Genomic DNA, 23,618 nt, shown 5'->3' with positions numbered 1-23,618 from the left:
TTTTTTGGAAGAGTTTGAGAAGGATAGGTGATCTCTTCTCTAAATAATTGATAGACTTCACCTGTGAAGCCATCTGGTCCTGGACTTTTGTTTGTTGGAAGATTTTTAATCACAGTTTCAATTTCATTACTTGTGATTGGTCTGTTCATATTTTCTACTTCTTCCTGATTCAGTCTTGGAAGGTTGTACTTTTCTAAGAGTTTGTCCATTTCTTCCACATTGTCCATTTCATTGGCACAGCGTTGCTTGTAGTAGTCTCCTAGGATGCTTTGTATTTCTGCGGTGTCTGTTGTAACTTCTCCTTTTTCATTTCTAATTTTATTGATTTGAGTCCTCTCCCTCTTTTTCTTGATGAGTCTAGCTAATGGTTTATCAATTTTGTTTATCTTCTCAAAGAACCAGCTTTTAGTTTTATTGATCTTTGCTATTGTTTTCCTTGTTTCTATTTCATTTATTTCTGCTCTGGTCTTTATGATTTCTTTCCTTCTGCTAACTTTGGGTTTTGTTTGTTCTTCTTTCTCTAGTTCCTTTAGGTGTAAAGTTAGATTGTTTATTTGAGATTTTCCTTGTTTCCTGAGGTAGGATTGTATTGCTATTAACGTCCCTCTTAGAACTGCTTTTGCTGCATCCCATAGGTTTTGGATCATCATGTTTTTGTTGTCATTTGTCTCTAGGTTTTTTTTTTTTCCTCTTAGATTTTTTCAGTGATCTCTTGGTTATTTAGGAACGTATTGTTTAGCCTCCATGTGTCTGTGTTTTTTACATTTTTACCCTGTAATTGATTTCTAATCTCATAGCATTATGGTCAGAAAAGGTGCTTGATATGATTTCAATTTTCTTAACTTTACTGAGGCTTGATTTGTGACCCAAGGTGTGATCTATCCTGGAGAATGTTCCATGTGCACTTAAGAAGAAAGTACAATCTGCTGTTTTTGGATGGAATGTCCTATAAATATCAATTAAATCTATCTGGTCTCTTGTGTCATTTAAAGCTTCTGTTTCCTTATTTATTTTCATTTTGGATGATCTGTCCATTGGTGTAAATGAGGTGCTAAAGTCCCCCACTATTATTGTGTTACTGTTGATTTCCCCTTTTATAGCTGTTAGCAGTTGCCTTATGTATTGAGGTGCTCCTATGTTGGGTGCATATATATTTATAATTGTTATATCTTCTTCTTGGATTGATCCCTTGATCATTATGTAGGGTCCTTCCTTGTTTCTTGTAACATTCTTTATTTTAAAGTCTATTTTATCTGATATGAGTATTGTTATTCCAGCTTTCTTTTGATTTCCACTTGCATGGAATATCTTTTTCCATCCCCTCACTTTCAGTCTGTATGTGTCTCTAGGTCTGAAGTGGGTCTCTTGCAGACAGCATATATATAGGTCTTGTTTTTGTATCCATTCAGTAAGCCTGTGTCTTTTGCTTGGAGCATTTAATCCATTCACGTTTAAGGTCATTATCAATACGTATGTTCCTATGACCATTTTCTTAATTGTTTTGGCGTTGTTTTTGTAGGTGCTTTTCTTCTCTTGTGTTTCCCACTTAGAGAAGTTCCTTTAGCATTTGTTGTAGAACTTGTTTGGTGGTGCTGAATTCTCTTAGCTTTTGCTTGTCTGTAAAGCTTTTCATTTCTCCATCGAATCTGAATGAGATCCTTGCTGGGTAGAGGAATCTTGGTTGTAGGTTCTTCCCTTTCATCACTTTAAGTATATCATGCCACTCCCTTCTGGCTTGTAGAGTTTCTGCTGAGAAATCAGCTGTTAACCTTATGGGAGTTCCCTTGTATGTTATTTGTTGTTATTCCCTTGCTGCTTTCAATAATTTTTCTTTGTCTTTAATTTTTGCCAATTTGATTACTATGTGTCTTGGCATGTTTCGTTTCTCCTTGGGTTTATCGTGTATGGGACTCTCCAAGCTTCCTGGACTTGAGTGGCTATTTCCTTTCCCATGTTAAGGAAGTTTTCAACTATAATCTCTTCAAATACTTTCTCGGGTCCTTTCCCTCTCTCTCCTCATTCTGGGATCCCTATGATGAGAATGTTGTTGCATTTAATGTTGTCTCAGAGGTCTCTCAGACTGTCTTCATATCTTTTCATTCTTTTTTCTTTATTCTGTTCCACAGCAGTGAATTCCACCATTCTGTCTTCCAGGTCAGTTATCCATTCTTCTGCCTCAGTTATTCTGCTATTGATTCTTTCTAGTGTATCTTTCATTTCAGTTATTGTATTGTTCATCTCTGTTTGTTTGTTCTTTAATTCTTCTAGGTCTTTGTTAAGCATTTCTTGCATATTCTCGATCATTGCCTCCATTCTTTTTTCAGGTCCTGGATCATCTTCACTATCATTATTCTGAATTCTTTTTCTGTAAGGTTGCCTATCTCCACTTCATTTAGTTGTTTTTCTGGCATTTTATCTTGTTCCTTCATCTGGTACATAGCCCTCTGTCTTTTCATCTTGTCTATCTTTCGGTGAATGTGGTTTTTGTTCCACAGGCTGCAGGATTCTGTTTTTATTTTTAAATTATTTGTCTTTCAAGAAATGATGATGGAATAGGCTTTAACAAAAATAAAGAACTTGTTCATTTAGCAAAACAAAAACTTGACACCCCTTTGTCTGACTCCCAAATATTTTTCGAATTTTACTCATCTGTAAAATCTAGCAATGTTGGCCTCAGTGTCTTTAGAGACCTATCTTTCTTAATGAACAAGTAACAGGTTGGTAAATATCTGGATATCAATCATATCTTTTGCCACAGAGTCAGTAGAGAGCAGTGTTTGAGAGCCTGGACTTCACAATCAGTCAGACTTCAATTTCAACCTTGGTTGTACCACTAACAGCAGTAAGATCTTGAGCAAGTCACATGACATCTCTAGACCTCTGTGTCCTCATCTGTAAAATGGGGATAATAACAGCACAGTATCTATTTCTTATAGTTAATGTGAGAAAGAAATGAGAAAGTGAATGTGAAGGAATTAGCACATAGTAAACAATCAATGAACATTATTATTATTAACATTATTAATAAATAAATGAGTGCTTGAAACATGGACTCTTAGCAAGAGTTTGGATTGAACTCTTCCATATATTATGAATTTGCCACACAAACTGTCTCTTCTGGGATGTATCCAAAACAAATTGGTTTGGCCCGTGTTAAATGAGCCCAGCTTTCAGATTGCAGCGTATTAAGTGTTGAGACTTTTACTTGATTCTCCCCTCTCCAAGAACAAAGGGAAGAAAGCCATCTCTGCTCTCCCCCCACTCCCCATCTTGGACTTCCTGGCACCAAATGCCTTGGCCGCCATGCTGCCTTGGATGCCCCTCATGTCTTTCAGTTTCCACAGAGACACTAGGACAACCAAAGACAGACAGTGGTGGCTGCCCTCTGGGCTCCTATCACACCACATGCAGACTCTCAAGGGAGCTTAGAGACAATGTCTCTTTGACCTTTTCATTTTATCCACGAGGTAACTACAGTGGAGGATGTCAAAGTGACATAGCTGTAAAGTTAGAGAGGAAAAGAGTCAAGGCTGAGTGATGTTCAAAGTCATTCATTCTTCCTCTCTAAATAACACACTGTATGACCATAATAACTTCCTTCACGGGGCTAAGGCAGTTTGCACATATATGTACCTGTCCATCACCAAACATTGAAGCAGAGTTAACTTGGGGATCTAGCTGAATTGTGTCGAGCATTCATTCATCACCACCTACCATGCTGAGCCCCTCCCTGCCTCTCATCTGGCATCTCTTTCTGTCTCCTCCCAATCCCCCAGTGCCCTCAGATCATGCTATTCCAGCCCCCTGTTATCTGTTCTCATAGCACCTTGTATTTCTCTTTCCCAGATGTTATCACAATTCAAATTTTACTTCTCCCCTTCCAGACTCTAAACTCTCAGAGTGGCTCAGTCTGTTTTTGCTCAACATTGTATCCCAGCTTTTGGCATGATTCCTAGAACATCACAGGCCTTCAATAAATATCTGTTAAATGAATGGATGGAGGGAGGGAGGGATGAAGAGATGGATATATGGATGGATGGATGGATGGATGGATGGATGGATGGATGGATGGGGTACCCAGACTATTATCATCCTTTGGAACTCTAAGATTAGGATCTCTCACTACTTCCTGTCCCATCAAAATGCATTGCCTTGTTTTCCATGTTTATATCTCCTTGCTCTCTGAGTCTTTTTAATTTTTTAGACACATCTGAATAAATGCTCTCCAGAGCAAAGCACATGCATTTTAACAGGAGTCGTGGTCAAAACAAAATGCCTGAGGAATAACTCTAATAGGCTCCAGGCCTTGTGGACATGGGGATGAGTAAGAGATTGAGTCACAAGTCTCTTTGGTAACCTCTAATTCAGCAATTCTAGTAAAGAAGTGACTCAAGTAAATCATGGAGTTGGCATAGTGAATGGTTAAGAGCCTGGACGTGGACTCTGACTCTACCACTTGGTGGCTGCGTAACCTTGGGCACATTACTTAACTTTTCTGTATCTCAGCTTCGTGCTCTGTAAAATTGAGATGATACTATTCAGTCCATGGGGTTATGGTGAGAATTAAATAGGACATTCTATCCAAAACACTTAGACTAGTACCTGGCCTGCCTCAATAAATATTAGCTATTGTTTTATATGAACTCATGCCTTGTTTTCCCCTTTTTTTTTCCACAAAGAAACCATAAACTCTTTTTTAAAAAGATTTATTTATTTAATTTATTTATTTTTGGCTGCATTGGGTCTTTGTTGCTGCACGCAGGCCTTCTCTAGCTGCGGTGAGAGGGGGTTACTCTTCGTTGAGATGTGTGGGCCTCTCTCATTTTGGAGCACGGGCTCTAGGTGCGCGGGCTTCAGTAGTTGTGGCTCATGGGCCCAGTTGCCCCATGGCATGTGGGATCTTCCCGGACCAGGGCTCAAACCCGTGTCCCCTGCATTAGCAGGTGGATTCCCAGCCACTGTGCCACCAGGAAAGCCCTCATGTCTTGTTTTCTGCCCCAGATAAAATGACTGTGTTGATCACACTCTTCCTCTATCAGATTTCACCATCTGTCTCAAAATCCAAGCCAAAGTTTGACTTGCCACCACTGAGAAAGCTCATAGGACTTTGTCTTTGCTTGTAGGCCTGTAGAATGCTGTAGAACAGCATTCCAGGTGGCCCTGGTGGACAATATGACGTCCCCATGGCGTGGTGATTTTAGAGGGCAATCTCCATGTGGAAGCATAAATTCTGGAATGCATGTTTTTTTAAAAAGTCAGCTGTACAAAGGAGGTGGGCTCTGCTTAGCTGAGATCATGTCTCGGGAGCCCAGATGTAGCAGATGAGGACACACAGACCCCGTGTTCTGTCCAGGTTTTGGGTGCGGAGCCCTGTTTCCAAGGCAACAGTGGCATCAGACCTCTGTCTGATGGCCCTGGATCCCTGGTGACCTTTACCTTTGGCCTCTCCCGCTGCTGATAAGCCTCTCACAGGGCCTCTTGGTAACGTTCCCGTTTCAGTGTGTTTACCTTTATGACAAAGGCACATCTCATTATTAATGGAGGCTCGGGGCGAACGAGCAGCTGCTGTTTCTCACTGTGCTTTACAGACTTCAGAAACCTCCATTAAACTCCTTGGACAAAAGTGTCCGAGGGGTCTCGGCTCACACACCACTCACCCCATCCCCCAAGTCCTTGTTTACATGGAAAGTGAAGGAAAACGGAGAGCAGCCAAAAAAGGTGAAATTCAAGGAACCAGACACTGCTGCTTGGATTAAAAGCCATACATTCCCTTTCCCGCTTTTACTGAAGCCTGGCTGCCGTTGAAACCTAGAGAGAGAACTTCTCATAAACTGGTGGGCCCACAAATAAAGGAAAGGAATGTGGCCTCATCCCAAATTTCCAGGGACAATGATCTCAAACCTTTTCCAAAAAAGCTCTGTGTGAAATAAGCCAATCACAAAAAGACAAATACTGCATGACTCTACTTATATGAGGTACAGAGAACAGTCAAAATCATAGACACAGAAAGTTGAATGGGGGTCACCAGGGGCTGGGAGTATAGAGGAGATGGGGAATGTTGTTTAACGGGTAGAGTTTTTAAACATTTTTTTAATTTTTAAAACTTTGGCCATACCATGTGGCTTGCGGGATCTTAGTTCCCCAGCCAGAGATCGAACCTGTGCCCTCAGCAGTGAAAGCGCCGAGTCCTAACCATTGGACCACCAGGGAATTCCCAGAGTTTCAGTTTTATGAAATAAAAAGAATTCTGGAAATGGAAGGTGGTGATGGTTGGGCAACATTATGAAAGTATTTAATACCACTGAACTGTACACTAAAAATGGTTAAGATGGTAAATTTTATGTGCATTTTACTACAATTAAATATATCTATATACATATATATTTATATATAATTATATTATATGTTATAAATATATACTTATATACATTTATATATAGTATAATATGTGTGTGTGTGTGTGTATATATATATATATATATATATATATATATACACGCATATATATTCTGCTCCTTGGAGAGCAACTTGCATTAATTCAGAGCCAAGGGCATGACGTGTGGAAGTAGCTTCTCTTCCAAGCCGTTTAGAAATATGTGTCCAACTTAACTTTGCCTGGGACTGGCTTGAAGAACAGATGACATTAAAGTGGCTCTGGGCTGGCCACACTGAGGAAGGTTCAGGAAAACCTTGTGGAGTTAGTCTGTTGCAAAAGTGTGGAGAAGGCGACGTTGGTCTTTCGCTCATCTCCCATTTCGTATATTTTCCCTAATTTTATCTGGCTTTTAGTCTCTTGTCTGACTTTCTTTCATCATAGAGCAAGATTTGCCACCTCCTTGAAAATAAAACTGTTTTGGGGCCTTGCACCTGGTAGACACTTGTTAAATATTAGTTGAATGAGTAAACTATTGCCCCTTGATAGTACTGATTATTTGTAAAATCCATTTACTCTTTCCAAACCTCTTTCATTTCTGTTACTTCACTGTGTCCTCCAAACACCGGTCTCGGGTTTGCCACCCCTGGGAACTTGGCATGAGGGCCATTAGTACTGCCTTTTATCAGGTGAGGAAAACCAAGGTGCGCTTGGTGAAGGTCACGTGGACAGTATTTGGAGATGCAGGCATAGCATCAGTGCTCCTGACTGTTTTCTCAGTGTCCTTTGCACACAGCCAGGATGTTTCACTCTCAGGAGAACAGCTGACATTTATCAAACAGGTATTATGGGGGCTTCCCTGGTGGCGCAGTGGTTGAGAGTTCGCCCACCGATGCAGGGGACACAGGTTCGTGCCCCGGTCCGGGAAGATCCCACATGCCACGGAGCGGCTGGGCCCGTGAGCCATGGCCGCTGAGCCTGCACATCCAGAGCCTGTGCTCCGCAACGGGAGAGGCCACAGCAGTGAGAGGCCCGTGTACCGCAAAAAAACAAAAACAAAAACAAAAACAAAAACAAACCCATGTATTATGTGCCAGGCACCATGCTGAGAGCCTTACGTGTGTTATCTTCTTTAATCCCACCGTAACCCTCCAGGTAGCTATTATTATTATTATCCCCATTTTACAGAGGTGTAAAATAAGGTATGGTGTGGGGTGGTAAAGGGAAAGTCACATAGTTAGTAAATGGTGCAGTTAGGATGGGACCCCAAGCTGTCTGGCTTAAATACATGCACTTAAATACTATAAAGTTACTGAAAGTGATGTAATATTACCCTGCAAAGAAATTTTCTCAAGGAAAACTAGAGAAAGAGGGAATGGTAATCAAAAGGATGACTTCCTAAAGGAGGAGCCTCACGTAGTTGGGGACCAAAGGAAGCATATGGGGCTAAAAAGGACTCTATCTCTGGTAGTCCCTAGTCTTTGAAATCTATCCAAGTGGAATAGATTTTGTAGGAAAACGCTCAAATACATTCTGGTTTAAAGGGAAATTCTAGATTGTTGCCCCAATTTTTACTGATCCCGGTTAATCTTTCATGTTGCCCAAGGGAATCATTTTCAATACAGAGTCTGTTTTTATTCTCAGGCGCAGAGGATTTCACTACTTGTATCTAAATCATGTCTCCACTTTTTTGATTCTGTTCTACTTATGATAGAGAGGATGATATTGATCTTTTGATCCTATTTTTCTGCCAATGATACTACAGTCCACAGAAAGACTTAGCTAAAAATAAATAGAATAATATTCTCACAATGAGTATTTAAGAATTGCAATTACTTTCCCTCATAATATAGTAGGTATAATGCTTATTATTATCAGAAATAACTTCAGAGTGGATATAATTTTAATATTTAAGAAAAAGGAAAAAGAATATTTCCTGTATTTGTCAGTACTTTTAAGGTAACAAATGAAAGAAACTCAAATAAAACCACCTTAAATAATGAAGTAAATGGGTTCATATAACTAGGAAATTTAGAAATCAAGAGGGCCTGAGGATCCTTTAAGACTCAAATGATGTCATTTGCTCTCTCTCCCTCTCTGCCCCCACTGCTGGTCTTTGCTTTTCTTGGTATTTGGGCCTCAGTTCCTCCCATGATGATTGAACCTCTGCCATGAGGAGGAACATGGCCTCTTACAGCTTCAGGCATAATCACTCCTAATGAAAATTTCCAGAGGAAACAGAGAGGTTTTCTCTCTGAGCATTTAAATATGCAATCCAAGAAAGGACCCTAAATGGTTCTTGTTTGGTCAAATGCTTAATGCTGGGCTATTTCCTGTGGCCATGGAGAGGCTTGAGATTGGCCAGGTTATCGAACACATGCTCACTTCCATGGTCAAGATGTGAGTGCTGTGATTAACTGCCTTTCTAGATCCTCTGGGAGAGGGAGTGGGTGCAGTGCCCCAGGGGGTGTTAGAAGATGTAAATAGAAATTGGTCAGTGTCATGTGGTTCATTCTGTGGCCCTGGCAGAGCATAAACTGCAGTGAAGGTCAACTCCAATCTAGCCTTAATCGTTTCAGCTAAATAGGGGATTTGGGCTAGAAATAGAAAAATTACATTATGGTCCAGAACCTACTCTCCCAATGACACACACAAAAAAGTCACATACACAAACACCTACTGACTGAGTGCCTACAATATACTAGAAAGACACACAGTGTTGTGTTTAGTGAAGAACAGACTCTATCGATTATCAAATGTGTGACTGGATGAGCTACTGCCCCCTTCTTATGTCCTAGTCTTTAGTGGGAATAACGGAATTAGGAACATACCTCATAGGAACATAAATGTGTTCATATATGTAAAGCAATTGGTGTACTCCCTGCCTGGCTCACAGTAAATCCTATCTAGTTGTTTGGTTTTTTTAGTACTACTATTAATATTAGTATTAGTATTATGTGACCTTCGGCAAGTTGCCTCACATCTCTGTGCTTCAGATTGCCTCTCCATAAAATGGGAGTGCTACACCTATTTGAAAGTGTGAGGTATAGGTAAAAACAACACATACAGAGCACAGTATATTGCAAACAAACAAGGCTGGCCATCATCAGGTGGGAAATGTCCTTGCTTCACAACTCCTGGCTCCGTTCCTGCACCCTGACCATGGAGAGAGAACCAAGACCCAATGGGAGACAGAGCCCTGCTGTTTACCCCTCTCCAGTGAGTGTAATCCCGTGTTACTTTTTTTTTTTTTACATTTTTATTGGAGTATAATTGCTTTACAATGGTGTGTTAGTTTCTGCTTTATAACAAAGTGAATCAGTTATACATATACATATGTTCCCATATCTGTTCCCTCTTGCATCTCCCTCCCTCCCACCCTCCCTATCCCACCCCTCTAGGTGGTCACAAACCACCTAGCTGATCTCCCTGTGCTATGCGGCTGCTTCCCACTAGTTATCTATTTTACATTTGGTAGTGTATATATGTTCATGTCACTCTCTCACTTCGTCACAACTTACCCTTCCCCCTCCCCATATCCTCAAGTCCATTCTCTAGTAGGTCTGTGTCTTTATTCCCGTCTTACCCCTAGGTTCTTCATGACATTTTTCTTTTCTTAGATTCCATATATATGTGTTAGCATACGGTATTTGTCTTTCTCTTTCTGGCTTATTTCACTCTGTATGACAGACTCTAGGCCACCATCACCCTGATACCAAAACCAAACAAAGATGTCACAAAGAAAGAAAACTACAGGCCAATATCACAGATGAACATAGATGCAAAAATCCTCAACAAAATACTAGCAAACAGAATCCAACAGCACATTAAAAGGATCATACACCATGAGCAAGTGGGGTTTATTCCAGGAATGCAAGGATTCTTCAATATACGCAAATCAATCAACGTGATACACCATATTAACAAATTGAAGGAGAAAAACCATATGATCATCTCAACAGATGCAGAGAAAGCTTTCGACAAAATTCAACACCCATTTATGATAAAAACCCTGCAGAAAGTAGGCATAGAGGGAACTTTCTTCAAAATAATAAAGGCCATATATGACAAACTCACAGCCAACATCGTCCTCAATGAAACCGTGTTACTTTTGAATATTCAGTCACTATAAGAACCCCTTTGGTCGTTCCCCGCCTACAAACAGTTTTAACATTTGATCTAGTATAGTTTGATATACTAGTATACATTTGATAGTGAAAGAGAAAAGACAATTTCTCACCATTTAAATGATCGTTGACTCTTCTCTTTTCCTGCTTCATGCTTCCTGTTCCGATCCATAGAGGCTTGTTGGAAATTTTAGCCTTAAAAAAGATCAATAAACACTGCCTAAATCATAGGCCACAAGAACTGGGGAGAAGTTAACACTATGATAACGATTAAGGTGGTGCCTGAGAAAAGGCTGAAAATGTTAAAGGTTGTTTGAAAGTGGATTCCCAGTTGTCTCTTATGTATACCAGGAGCTGGTCCTATGCCAGCTTGGTCTTCCATAATTTCTGGTGGAACTTTATCACTTTGCTTTCTTTCTGATGGCAAGTTACTCTTAAATCTCTTTTCCCGGAAACAGAATCTTGTTTTAAACTCTCTTAGAATCTGAAAGTAGGCAAAATAATAGCTGGATAAAATGTAACACTTTAGAAAGTTTTGCCTGGGCCAACATTATTTCCTTGTGGTGTTTTTTGGTTTTTTAACTTAAACACCTATTTATTAGTAACAATGCAGGCAGTACAGCGGACTCTTGGCATTGGAAATGGGGAATGTTGGATATAGGGTTTTGTTTTTTCTTGTTTCAACAGCTTTATTGAGGTATAATTGACATATAATAAACTGTATGCATTTAAAGTGTCAACTTGGATAAGATTTGACATATGTATACACCTGTGAAACCATCACCACAATCAAGAAAAAGAAGATATGTCACCCCCAGAAATTCCTGGAGTTTGTATGTCTCTTTCCCCTTCCTCTAGAATATGTGCAATTTTTCTAGGGTAAAGAAAAACACTATTTATTTATAATTAGAAGCAAAGATTTTTAATACATATGGAGAACCTGGGCAGAGGAGCTGGGAATGGGATGACAACTCCATTACAAAGCTGACTTTTAGAATTGTAAGAGGAACTAATTACCCCATTATGGAGACTCTCTGCTTTCCTAGCTGCAGGTCTCCTAACTATGAAAAAGGCTTTTGGGGCACGAGTGTCCTTCAGGGATTTCTAAACACTCCATAAACTAGGCTCATCCAACCCAATGGGACTGTCTGAGGCCTTATTATAAACAGATGGGAAAGAAAGTATATCGACTGTCTGTGACCTTTTTGGAGTCACTTAGAAAGACACCAGTGAAGGGGATGGTCATGGAGATGAAGTCCCTTGATTTCTGAAGCCAAATTCAACCCACAGGATCCAACAGGCCCAGATAAAGCTCAAGACATACATTTAGAAACTAACCTAAAAGAAAAAAAAAAGATAAGACCGAAGGAAACATTCATCCTCTTCTGATTCACTGCAGCTTCTGAGCTGGATCCCCTAGTGAAGGGTTGAAGAATTATGAAGCGTTTTGGCTGGGTGGGAAGGAGTGTTCACCAGATTGTCTTGCAACGTTCAGTGCAGGAAATTATCCATCAGGTGGGAGAGGATAACCCTGCAATTCCATCCAGATGAGGCATGATCAGAGCCATGAAGGGTCTACGTTGAAAAGTGAAACAAAACCAAATGAAATCAAAGGAGATGAGTTGAGGTTAGAGTGAGGGATTGGGAAGGATAGACGCCTTGGAAAACACGTCAGTTCTAAATACTCCTGGACCTCAGAAATATTTCTATTATTCCCTCTCAGAGCTCTGATTCACATCTCTCAAATTCCTTGGAAGTCCAGGCCTAAGGGGAGGGGCAAAGGGAACATCTATTGTTCAGGGGATGGGGGGTGTAATGTGTAATTGTTGAGATTCATTCAATGTGACCGAATCTAAATAAACACACAGCTTTATCAGTTAGAGATGAAAGGGTCTGACCAGCTCTGAGCCTCTTTCCCTGACAAGCATAGAGATACCAAAAGGGAATCTTATCAAGGGGTTTTAGAATGCAGAAGGAGATGCGAACAAGCAGACTTAAAACATACACAAGGTAGGATCTGGGGACAAATTGAGCTGACTTGAATTCCCTTTGTCTTTCCTTCCATTTTTCTTTTTCTCTTGTAAAAGGTGATAAACGTCTGCGTGCAGTGACAGTAGAGAAATCAAGAAAAATTATATTTCTAAAGTAAAAGGAAAACCGGCCCTGGCATATGTGAAAAGCCCCTTCTCCTTCACGTTGGCACAGTGAGCAAGGCTTCGTTAAGCCTTGGAATCGCTAGTCAAGGCATAAAGATCAAAATTCCCTGGTGTTGGCCAGGCTCGCTTATTCCTGCTTCGGGGGATCCCCCAGTGCAGCGGAGCCGGGCACAGACACCTGCCATGAAATCAGAAGCTGCCCTGAGCAGGGCAGATGGGTGTTTCAGTTCTGTCTTCAGATTTGCAGGGACACCCCAGAAAGGAGGCAGAAGTATCCGTCTCTCTCCCAGCTGGGAGGGGATGCCTAAGGTCCCTGAAAGGTCCCTGTTCAACTAGGCAGTTTACCATTCCTCAGTCTTTTCTTTCTTTTTTAATGTTACAAGCTTCATTTGTGTTCATTTAAGATAAATGAGAAAGTACAAATGGGCCAAAAAGAAGAAAACCACTGTTAACACTTTCTTAAATATTCTTCCAAAGCTTTCCACAGAAAACCAAATGACAGACAACACTAAACTTTTTTTTATAATTTACTTGTTTCTCCCACTACAATCAACATGTCATAGTATGTTGGGTTGTTTTTTTGTTTTGTTTTTTTTTTTTTGCGATACGCGGGCCTCTCACCGTTGTGGCCTCTCCCGTTGCAGAGCACAGGCTCCGGATGCGCAGGCTCAGTGGCCATGGCTCACGGGCCCAGCTGCTCCGCGGCATGTGGGATCTTCCCGGACCGGGGCACGAACCCATGTCCCCTGCATCAGCAGGCGGACTCTCAACCACTGCGCCACCAGGGAAGCCCCTATAGTATGTTTAATTAATTGCCCTGTATTAGACAGTCTGGTTGTTTCCAGTATTTTATTCTTATAAACAACCCGTAGCCTTAAATCTTTGTGCAAATTCCTTATTTCCTTAGGATAAATTCCTAGGTGTCGGGTCAAAACTGTGCATATTTTGAGGCTTCTTAGATGGTTGTTTCCAAATTGCAACCTTCCACTCACCCACCTTCCACGCCAAGTTTTATCAGTCCTCACTCCCATCTATTCTACCTGTGGCTAACTCTGGGTAGCATCACTTTTCTCTTCTGCTAATCTGACTGTGTAAAAGTGGGGTCTCGTTGTTTCAATTTGCATTTCTTTAATTACTAGTAAAATGAATTTTTTTCATTTGTGTATTATCCATTTGTTTTTCTTTCATTAACTTGCTATTCATGCCCTTAGTGCACTTTTCTATTGTGGTACAGTATTCCTCTTTTTCTTCATAAGAACCCTTTATATGTAAAAGATATTCGGTATCAGCTTTTAATACAAGTTACATATTTCTTTAAAGTTTGTCATTTGCCCTTTAGCTTTTTAATAGTGTTTTGCCATATACTTAAAATTTTTTCAGATTTCTTTTTTTTTTTTTTTTTTTTGCGGTACGTGGGCCTCTCACTGTTGTGGCCTCTCCCGTTGCGGAGCACAGGCTCTGGACGTGCAGGCCCAGCGGCCATGGCTCACGGGCCCAGCTGCTCCGCGGCATGTGGGATCTTCCCGGACCGGGGCATGAACCCGTGTCCCCTGCTTTGGCAGGCGGACTCTCAACCACTGCGCCACCAGGGAAGCCCTCAGATTTTAATTAAAAGGTTTCTGCCTTGGAATCTTGCTTACAAAGTTCTCCATTTATCTCTGCTCTCTGAGGGAAGATGGAGGCTTTTAGACGATGCTTCATCAAACCTCCATGGCTATCCTTTATGCATTTTTAAACAAAAAGAACAGAGGCAGTGAATAGACGCAGTGAGACTTAAATTACAGTGGAATAAAATTCCATATATTTTTGCTTACCAGAGTTGGCTTGCTTTTGCTAATTTATCACAGAGCATGAAAAGTCCAGCAGAGCCCCCCAAGAGAGAATAATGCCCAAAGGCAGGCTGCTTCTTCATTTGAATGCTCAGATTCATTTGGAACCCTGTTTCTTTTGGGGGTAGTTCTGAGCAGGCACACTCACCTTACCTTGAACTCCTTTCTCACCCCTGAGCACCTTATGTGTTAAATGCTCAGTTTGTTAAACTTGTTGGAGTACTGCCTCTAAAGCAGGGCCAAGGCAAGAGCTCTTTGTTAAGGGAGTGTTTCCCAGAGACTTGCTTAGGACTCAAAAGCGATCAATCCATGGGGGTAGGAGAAGGGTAGGGGGGGTGGAGTCCCCTACTCAGCATTACCATCTTTCCAAAGACTCAAAGCCTCAGAAACAACTGACTTCTTGGAATTCCCTGGGTGTACATGTGCTTTGCACATGAGAAATTCATTTTGCCTAAAGGGGATTATTTCCTACAGCAGGGTAATAGCCAACAGGAAAACCTCACCAATATATTATCTAGAAATCCACTCTGTTGTTTGACACAAGTCTCAGCGTCTAGAGTACATCTCAGTTTTGTGCCTGCCCAGCGCCTATTCTCTCTTCTTGGGTTGATGGAACGTTGATCTTTTTGAAGAATCATACTGCCCTCATGCTCCAAATATGTAATTTGAGGATGGAGGTGCTGAGACCAGCCCCTGACACTATATAGACATACCAGTCAGACCTAGACAATCAGCGCATTTCATTCCCCTTGGCTACAGTGATTGGTTCAAGAATGGGCACATGACCCCAGCTAGACCAATAAAATTCAATTCTTAGACTTTCATTGATATTATTAGGAAAGAGACAAGTTCTTTCCACTAGGGATGCTGAGCAAATAGGTTGTGAGCCTGGACTTTGGTCTCCTCCTTGCCCAGTCATGGGAGGAGCCTGTCTAAATGAAACCTGCTCAGAGGAAAGCAGAAATAGAAAGTGTCTGAGTCCTGACTACTGCAGTAAGCCCCTAGACTGACCCATGCCTAAAATTGGAATCCCCCTAAACTGTTTCCTGAGCCAGTAAACCCTCTTCTTTGCTCAAGTCCATTGAGATGAGAGTTTCATCACCTGAGCAATATTTCTGAAAATAGCAACTTCGCATTATCTCTAGACACCTTGGCAATAAAGGCAAGTTTAAAAGGAGTTGATCTGAGAGTCTGGATTGTAGCCCTACCACCACTAATTACTTTCAAATCCTTGGGCTAGTGGCTTTATCTGTGTGGGCTCACTTTTCTCATCTAAAAGAGGTTGTTGGAAGAAAGAAACTCTAAATATCTCTTTGAGGGCCATAAGTCTTGGCTCTGTGATAACACTGTGTCAACACTTCAAGTTAATCTGAGATTCTGTCTCCAACTGCCACCTCCATACCCAATGACAAATGACACTGATTTATTTTTTTATTTAATTTTTTTGCGGTACACGGGCCTCTCACTCTTATGGCCTCTTCCGTTGCGGAGCACAGGCTCCGGACGCACAGGCTCAGCGGCCATGGCTCACGGGCCCAGCCGCTCCGCGACATGTGGGATGCTTCCGGACCGGGGCACGAACCTGTGTCCCCTGCATCGGCAGGCGGACTCTCAACCACTGTGCCACCAGGGAAGCTCCAACACTGATTTATTTTAAAAGTTGAAAACCAAATCATAAGGACTACATATGCTTTAAGGGACTAGCAGATAGAGCAAGACTATCTCTAAAACATTACTAGGATGTAGATTTCTCCAGAATTATGTTAATGAAGTGAGTAATATACTAATACGTTAACTACTGTAACTATTGTATAGACTGGTAATAAATACTTTGCTTTTAAAAGGTCTACTGCTCCAGTTTTGCTGAGCTGAAGTAAACAAAGATCCTAGGATGTCAACAGATGACACAAGCGTTCAGAAATGATGCTGTCTGCTCCACGCAGATGAACAGAGAAACCAGGAAGAGAAGCTGGTCACACTCCCAGGTCTCCTTAGTCATATATCCATTACTTACTTTGATGAATTATCAATGCTCAGGACTTCAGACACAATCATGGGATGATCTTTCAGAAAGACAAATTGAATCATATCATTCCTCTGCTTCAAATCTTTCACTGATTCCCGAGTGCCTTCAGGACTAAGTTCAAAAACATTGATATGGTTTATAAGCCCTTAGTTGTGTGAGCCTTGCTTTTAATTCCATATTGCATCATCATCTCTTGCCGTTCCTCTTTACGTATCTAACCTACACTAAGTAAATAGGTGAATGCATATAAAACACTTAGCATACTTCCTGGCATTTAAAAAGTGCTTATAAATGTTGGCTATCACTATTGCACATTAGTGAAACTCGTAGTTCCCCAAAGATGCATCACTGGTCCTGGGCCTGTTTGCCCTGAGTCCAACCTCACCCTCCCCTTGCCTTGTTATTATCCATCATGGCTGATGCTTGCAAGCTGCATTGTTTCAGATGGCCAGCTGGTTAGCTTAGGCCAGTGGGAGGCACTGGTGAAATAATAGAGGATGGGAAGAATAGGGTATTGCTCCCCTTGCTGTCTTGGTGGCTTCTGCAGCAGTAATTATGTCTCTTCTATAGTTCCAGCTCTTACCAAAGAGGCGCACTGTGGTTTCAGCTTCTTGTCCCTTCTTTCTCCCTCTAGGAGAGGTGATACAGTAAGTCCCCTACATGCGAACATTCAAGTTGTGAACTTTCAAAGATGCGAACGTGTGTTCATATGTCCAGTCACATAAGTTAGTTCACGTGTCTGGTGTACATTGTCACATGCATGCATCCTCTACGAGTGGTTGTGCTTTTGTGTACTTTACTGTACAGTACAGTTGCTGTGCAACATGAGGGGCTTATTAATGAAGACCTGATGGAATTGGAGGCCCAGAGAAAGGACGAAGAGAGATAAGAGGAAGAAGAAGTAACTGAAGAACCAAAGGGATTCACAACACAGGAAATGGCAAGGGGATTTTCTTTGAGGAGGCACTGTTAGTTTTTCAGACACAGGACCCGACTGGTACGCGAAAGTTGCAGCAGCCGTTCAGAATGCAATCCAGTGCTACTGTGTCATCTATGAGGAGAAAAAAAGAGCTACTACCCAGACGTCCCTGGATCGTTTTTTCAAGAGCGTAGATAGAATTGAATCCAGCACGGGACCAGAACCTGTGCCATCAACGTCAGGCGTGAGTGAAGTTGCAGCTTGCCCTCCGTCTCCTATTGCTGACGATCCTTCAGCTCTACCATCTCCCACCTCCTCTCCCTCCTCCAGTCAGTAACTCTTTTTGCCTCTTCACTCGATGCCAGTCCCTGTACGCCAGCTGTTGTACTGCACTACTGTACTTTCCCAGGTACTGTACTGTCAGATTAAAAATGTTTTCTTTGTTTTGTGTGTGTGTTTGTTCTTTACGTATTATTTGTGTGAAAAGTATTATAAACCTATTACAGTACAGTACTATATAGCCAATTGTGTTAGTTGGGTACCTAGGTTAACTTTGTTGGACTTACGAACAAATTGGACTTACGAACATGCTCTCGGAACGGAACTCGTTCATATGTAGGGGACTTACTGTAGCGGCTTCTTGCTGATGCCTTTTCCTGCATGGACTCATTATCCCATGTTTAACTCTCAGCATCTCTCTCTACCATACAGTCAATCCCGTGCTTTAAATTCCCTCTGTTGTAAATACTTGAGGAGGTGTCTGTTTTCCTGCAGAAAACTGACTGATTCACACAGCCCGCCTTCCCACCACAGGGCCTTTGCTTATTCTCTACCTGGGCCTCCTCATCCCCAAGGCCTACTCTTAGTCATCCTTTAAGACTTTGTTCTACCATCACCTCCTCTTTGAAACTGTCCCAGTTTTCCACCCACTTCTTCCTGAACAATGAATTGTGTATCCCTCTTCTATCACATCTCTCTCATAATAAGCGGTTTATTCTTGGAAACCAGTATAGACTTAATTTTCTTAAGAGCAAGTACATTGTTGTATGAAATGTGGTATCACAGACCTATCATATAGAAGAAGTAAGTGTTTATTAAATGAATGACAGAATGCAGAACTAAAGAAACACTTTTCAAATCCAGATAAAAATAATTGTATACTGTCCTTGCGGCAGACACTGTAAGTTACCCACTCAATAGTCACATCTCCTTTTTTCTTGCTAACAGAACCCTAGTTCTGTTTGGAGCAGCAATGTTTCCAGCCTCCCTTGCAGCTCAAGGTGGCCATGTGACAGGTCTATCCAGTGAAATAAGTGAAGACTTCCAGGGAGGTTTCTGGAAAAAGCTTTGCTCTCCTAATAAAAGGGAACAGTCATAGCCCATACTACTCTTTCTTCCCACCCTATTTTTTCTGTGCCTTGAATGTTGATGTGATATCTGGAGCTACTGCAGCTAACGTGAAACTATGAGCGTGAGGGAAGCAATAAGCATGAGGGGGGAAAAAACCCAACACATGTAAGATACCAAAGCAAAGGATAGAAAGAATATGGGTCTCGTGGCATCACTGGATTTCTTGATAGAGGAGGAAAGTTAATTCTTCCTTTTAAGCTATTGTTCTTTCAATTTTATATCACTTGCAGTCAAATCCATTTCTAATGGATAGAATCTGCCATTCAGGAATAGTCTACTATTGTTCCCTTTTATCATCCCAGATAAGGATGGCACAGTCACAATCAGATGATCCAATACCAGTGACTAATATGGGGAGTCCAAAGAAAAAACAGTAAATTAATGGGTATGGTGGTTGATTTTATGTGTTCAACTTGACTAGGCCATGGTATCCAGCTATTTCGTCAAACACCCATCTAGATGTTGCTGTGAATGTATTTTTTAGGCAAAATTAACATTTAAACTAGTAGACTTTGTGTAAAGCAGATTATCCTCCATAATGTGGATGGGTCTCATCCAATCAGTTGAAACCTTAAGAGAGAAAGGCTGAAGTTCCCCAAGGAAGAGAGAATTCTGCCTGTAGACTGCCTTTGGACTTGAGATGCAATATGAACTCTTCCCTGGGTTTCTAGCCTGTGGCCTGCCTTATAGATTTCAGACTTGCCAGCCCCCATAATTATAGGAGCTAATTCCTTAAAATCAATCAATTTCTCACATATATATATGAAACAGAACCATGTATCCTATTGGTTCTGTTTCTCCAGAGAACCATGACTAATATATTGTGTATATAGAAGCTCAGGGAAGGAATAAGCTTTTTAAAAATATATTTATTTTTTGCATGCGTCAGGTCTTAGTTGCAGCATGTGGGAATCTTCATTGCGGTACACAGGCTTCTCTCTAGTTGTGGCACGTGGGCTCAGTAGTTGTGGCACACGGGCTTAGTTGCCCCGCAGCATGTGAGATCTTTTTTCCCCGACCAGACCAGTGATCAAACTGGCATCTCCTGCATTGCAAGACAGATTCTTAACCACTGGACCAACAGGGAAGTCCCAAGAATAAACTCTTAGTGGGAAACAAAGACCCTTGAGATATATACCTCAGTGGAAACCATTAAGAATTTTCATTCCAGATTTTGTTGAGCATGTTTATAATTTTTGTGTGTGTGTGATTTTGGGATAAAGAAAAACTTGATTTATTCCACTTTCTCTCTTGATCAGAGAGTAGTCTACATTCCTTCCAGGATCAATTTAATTAATCTTCAGCCTTCTCCTTTTCCTCTCTGTGAAGTTGGATCTGTTAGAACCTGGCCCAGTGGCCAGTATCTTCACGAGCCAGTTTTCTACCAGGTGTAGATGGGAGTCTCCTGGACCTGGGGATTGTATCTATGATCTCATTCTATCATCCATGGGGATTGTTTGTTGTTGTCAGAGTTAAAATTGTAACCCTGTCTTCTGCTGCCTGGAATGAAAGGTTATGGGATGAGGAGAACATATCAACATGAGTGAATTATTTATGAAATCAGGTTTTGGCATTTTAATTTCTGAGCATCATGCTGGGCTGGATCGCTGGGAAATGGCAGCACTCTTGAGTAGTGAGATGAGAGCCATATTGAAGCACAGATGTTAGTCTGGTTCTCACCTGTTCTTCACTAATGGCGGCACACTCTGAAACAGGCTGGGTTCAGGCAGAATCAGGCAGTGCCAGGATCTGACTCCGTCTTCCAGGTCTGCTTTACATCCTGTAGCCAGTTAATCCCTTCAATGAGTCCTTTCCCTTGGGGGCCACCATTGCCATCTCTTCCTCTCCTGATAGAGGGAGAGAAGACAGAAAACCCCTTTCTCTCTTAGATACCTCCCAGAGCCTCCTTTATGCAGATGGCTAATCTAATCAGAAACCTGTGAGTCTCTTTAAACCTTCATCTAGCAAGAGTCGGCAAACCATGGCCCTTGGGCCAAATCCAGAGACTATAGGTAGCCTACAAAACCTAGCTTATTTACTCTCTGGCCCTTAAAAGTTTGCTGACCCCTCTGGATTCTAGAGGTAGTAAAGCCTTTAGCAATGGGAATTACAGGCATGAGTGAGGGGTGGAGGAATTTTGTGGTATGAGGCTTGGGCCAGCTTTGTTTAAAAACAAACAAAAAAAAGATGCAAAGAGAAGTCCTTGAAAGATTGCGGTTGAGCAACTTGTCCACAGGAAACGGATGCACTGTTGATAGACTTCTGTGACTGGGAGAAGCCTAGTGTCTTGATTACCATGGATTCTATTGAAAAGGAAACACTAGGTGTTTCTCTTAATTATACATACTTACCAGGTAAGTGTGTATACTTACCAGGTACTGCCCAGAGCACTTTTCACACATTTATCCCACTTAATCTCCACAACTCCATGAGGAAGATGTAGTTACTAACCCCGGTTTGTGGATAAGTAAGATAAATCATACATATCAAATTGGTCCAGGATATACAGCAGGTTAGAGGAAGAACGCAGGCTCAGATTCATGACTGTCACCTTACATGCCACCACCCTATGTTGCTTTCCGGTTCTGACCAACATAGTGCAGGAGGTTTTCCTTCCACATTCCGTTGGAAGGCTCTTGATTCTTGAACATGCTTGCCCATGCTTCTCTGCCCTTCTGTTTCCCATCCTCTGGCCCATCTTCTCCAGCCTACTTCCTCTCCTAAACTTGGTCCTGGCGCGGGGGTGGAGAGAGGCGCAGGCAGGGTGGTCATTTAACTGTATTATGCAACCGTGTAATAGATCCCAGTCCTTCAGGAAGTTTGACAAACTGGAATATGTGTTTAGATTTCTAAACTCGGAGACATTTCAGAGCAAAGAGGATCAGGCTGTGTCCTCCAGATGGTTACAAATGGTTTTACTCTTCTGTGTACGATAGAGATGCAGCTGCCACTGGAACACAGCTGTTTACGGAGTCTGTGCAGGGGAGTATGCGGGGAATGTCAGAGTTGTGGGCTGGCTTCTTTATCCCTGAGGAAGGGAGAGCAGCCTGGCTTGCAAGTTTCTGATGTGAGAACATGCCCGTTTGTTTCAAGAAGAATTTTTTGAAGAGTTGTAAAGGGTTCAAGGCTCCCACCCTGCATGATGCAAGCTTGGGTACAGTGTGCCAGTGGGTATGTATTAGTTTCCCATGGCTGCCATAACAAATTACCATGAACTGGATTGGTTAAAACAACAGAAGTATATTCTCTTATGGTTCTGGAGAGAAACACAGAAACCCAGAATCAAGGTGTCAGCAGGGCCACACTCCCTCTGGAGGCTCTAGGGAACAGTCTGTTCTTTGCCTCTCCCAGCTTCTGTGGCTGATGGCTGTCCTTGATTCATGGCTGTGTCACTCCAATCTCTGCCTCTATGGTCACAATCACTTCCTCTTCTGTCTTCTCTGTGTTTCTTATGAGGACACTTGTCACTGGACTGAGGACCTATACAGATAATCCAGGATGATCTCCTCATCTTAAGATCTCTAAATTAATTACATCTGCAAAGACCTCTTCTTCCAAAGAAGGTAACGTTCACAGGTTCTGGAGATTAGGACATGGACATAAGTTTTTTGGGTCCACCATTCAGTCCACTGCAGGTGTGTACTAGCGTGAGAGAGAGGAAAAGAGAGGGGCGAGGGCATGGAAGAAACCAGTTGCCTACCCTAGGATCCCAGCATCGATTCAGCCAGCTCCAGCCCCTAATCCCATTTTTTAGTCATGGGGAAATGTACCATTTCCAGTTTGCAATTAGTGGTGAGTATCGTAGACACAGTACTCAAACAGCGTAGGTGTTTATGTTTATCATGTAATGAGAGTTAAGAGATAGACATCTTAAGACTATTATGCTGTTCTGTCATCGTCTGGGACCCTTCTGCTCCTTGTCTCCCCATCTAGCCTTAGTACAAGGCTTCCATCCTTAGATGACCTCATGGTTCAGCCAGGCTGCTGAAGCTTCAGCCATCACATCTACATTTTAGGCAGGAAGAAGGAGGAAGATTAGGAAGGGCAAAGTGGTATATGCTTTGTGACTTGGCTCACTTAAAGAGCTTCATAGAGGGTACACCTAGTGCTTACATCTCATTGGTCAGAACAGGATGGGCCATAGCTGCGAAGGAAACAAGGAAAATAGGTGTCTGTGTGTGTGTATGTGTGTGTGTGTGTGTTTAATCTAGGCACACGGTTATGTTGAATAAAATGAAGGGTCAATTACTAAGGAAGAAGGAAAGACTGGCTGTTGGGTGGGCAACCAGGGCTCCATACCATGGGGGCCTTGTAAGCACACAAGTCTTAGCACTCATGTGGCAGAGGCAGAGAGCAGAGAACAGAGGCAGAAGCAGAGAACACTGTCACCTGCTCTAACTTGTAATAATAATAAAAGTAGCTAACATTTGCTGAGGGGTCCCCGGCACTGGGCTTTGTTCCTCCCAAGTTCATTAAACTTTACAACAACCCTCTGAGATTGGCCCTATTGCACTGTTCCCATTTACAGATGAGAAAATTGAGGCTCAGTTAGAGCAAGTAATTTGCCAAGGATCACATGACTGGAAAGTGGCAGAGCCAGGATTGAACCAGATATGCCCATCGCATAGCCCAGGTTCCACGATGACTGCCCCACCTGGCTGGGCTGCTCTGAGACCTTGAGGAGGTTGGAGGGGAGGGCTTAGGTCACCCCTGTGGGATAGTAACTGAGGGAGCACGTCTGCAGAGCTGCCTCATCTTTCTTATTTTTTTTTTCGGCT

This window comes from Mesoplodon bidens, assembly GCF_964165515.1.
Source record: "Mesoplodon bidens genome assembly, chromosome: 1".
In the NCBI taxonomy this organism is placed as follows: Eukaryota; Metazoa; Chordata; class Mammalia; order Artiodactyla; family Ziphiidae; genus Mesoplodon; species Mesoplodon bidens.
The sequence above is the reverse complement of the archived record's forward strand: the minus strand, read 5'-3'. Positions refer to the sequence as shown.